The 2,301-nt window shown below is 52.2% G+C and overlaps 1 protein-coding gene across 1 annotated transcript in view; it reads left to right on the top strand.

The window, feature by feature from the left end:
• Positions 1–2,301, top strand: part of GLO1 (glyoxalase I) — an 18,281-nt gene that overhangs the window by 8,350 nt on the left and 7,630 nt on the right. The gene's annotated exons all lie outside the window — the stretch shown is intronic.

Raw genomic sequence — 2,301 nt, 5'->3', positions numbered from 1 at the left:
AGAGCCCAGGAGTGCCCCCGTCACCCTCCTCCATCCCAGAGGATCCCCTTTTCTGTGAAGATGAGAGAATCCAGGACACGGGAAACCTGTGGACTGAACTTAGTGACATGCTGCCTCCCAGCTAATGAGTGCGAGTAACAGAGACCCCGAGTTACACCCCCTTATATAGTCTTTCTAAAGCCGGAATAGAAGTACATAGAGGGAGATTGTTCAAAATCTGGAATCTGTGGCAACTGTAAACTAGAGATGAACTGGTATTGGTGCCGATTCTGAATATTTGGGCCAGTACTCGTCCAAATGCTCCTGATGCCTATCCCGATACCGAAACCTCCGGTATCAGGAAGTCATTACACGTCACTCGGCTTCCTGATTGGCCGGCAAACCTGCTCCATGGTTCCTCGTCACCAGGGAACATAGAGCTGGCTTCCTGGCCAATCAGGAAGCTGGGGGGTGGGGGGGGGTTCATGACCCTCCATGCTCCCTCGTCGCTTGTGACGCAAGAGCATAGAGGCAGCTTCCCAGCCAATCAGGAAGCCGGGTGGCCTGTAATGTCATTTCACGAGCTTTCGGATTGGTTGGAAAACGAGTCATTACCCGCCCCCTGGCTTCCTCATTGCCTGGAAAGCCGTCTCCATGCTTCCCTGCTAATGGGAAAGCCGGGGGGCAGGGTCATTACACTCCACCTGACTTTCTTAAAGGAGAACTTTGGGGTTAAGTCTTTTCCCCATAGTTCTCAGGGTAACGGGAGGACACAAACTAGAGTCCTCACGTCACCCTAGGCTCAGTATATCGCGAGCTACAGCTCACGGTATACTGAGATGCTGAAGCGGATCCCGACAATTGTGCCGGGATCCGCCCAGCTGCGTAACTGACAGCTGGCACTGCCTATCTAGAGGCAGAGCCAGCTGTACCCGCCCCCTCCCCCGTCCGTTCTGCCAGTCAGCGCTGGAGGATCGGAGCGGGGAGAGGGGAATCCAGCCACTCCCCTGTCACGGCAGAGAGCCGTGACAGGATCGAGAGGTGAGCGATCGCCGGTATGTGTTTGCTCACCTCCCGATCTACTGAGCCGACCTGTGACAGTCTCATTGTCACAGGTCGGCTAGAACTATGAGGGGGATGGAAATCACTCATCTCATAGTTCTCCTTTTAATAGGACTTTCATATTTGGTATCGGCGAGTACCAGGTAAAAAAAAAATATTGGTAAACCCCTACTGTAAGCAGTAACCTATCAGCTTCTAGCTTTCACTTTTTGTTTATCTGAATAGAGGAGCTGGTTGGTTACTATGGGCAACTGCTCCAGATTTGATCTGTTCCCCCCCCCTTTATTTGTCTTGGTGAACGTTATCACCAAAAGTGAAAGAAAACCCCAAATGTTGTTGTTGTTGTTGTTACCAGAACAGGAAGACATGGGAAATCTTCCAATGGAGACACTAGTTGTAGTGACCCTGCTCCTCCTCTCTTTGGAGGGATCTTCTCTCACTTCCTGTTGTGGCTATCGGACAGGAAGTGAAGTGAAATATCCCCAATAGGATAAAGATGGCAAAAAAAAAAATCTGATGGGTTATAACCCTTCCTTTAGCCAAAACTAAAAAAAAAAAAGGTTTGGCTTCAGTTCTGCTTTAAACCGGCTGTTCCCCAGTAGAATTTAGCATGACAACACTTATTTTTGGAACTTTCTATAAGTTAATGGGGGACAAATCGAGGATCGTTTTCACCTGTGGTGGTGACAGAATTGAAGGAGCAGGATGCAGCCTTGCCCATGCCTTCCTCGTATAGAGTGACAACGATCGCATGTGCTGGAGCGACGTTGTCACCCTGTGAGGATCACTCCTGATGCCGACGTGCATGGCCGCTTGCTCTTTACGGGGATCTGAACGCCAGGAGATGGGGACGGGCTGACAGTCACATGATCGGGAGGCCGTCCTGTGGACTTCTTATTGTATACAGGAGCTGGTGACTGCTCGGTCACTGTGCTCGGAGCACCAAGCGAATGTGCTCTCGGCCTGGAACAGCAGACCGGCTGATGCAGGGGTGTCTCTAGCCTTTTTGCTGCCTGAGGCGGGGGTTGGGTGCAGGTGGTGCACGCTAAGGGGGGTGTGGCCTCTGCCTGCATCATCTCCCCACCCAGCCGTGACATCACTGGTTCACAGGAGCTGAGCGGGACACCGGCCAAAGCGTCCCAGGTTGCTAAGCGCTGGGCGGGGAGATGTGTATTGCTCTTAGCAACCTGGGACGCTCTGGCCACAAAGGAGGCGGCAAGCACACTGCAAACATTGCCCAGCATTGTGACCATGCCTCTC

The sequence above is a fragment of the Nanorana parkeri genome, unplaced genomic scaffold (genome assembly GCF_000935625.1).
Source record: "Nanorana parkeri isolate BGI_ZX_2015 unplaced genomic scaffold, ASM93562v1 scaffold385, whole genome shotgun sequence".
Lineage (NCBI taxonomy): Eukaryota > Metazoa > Chordata > Amphibia > Anura > Dicroglossidae > Nanorana > Nanorana parkeri.
This window is presented reverse-complemented; position numbering and strand designations above follow the sequence as displayed.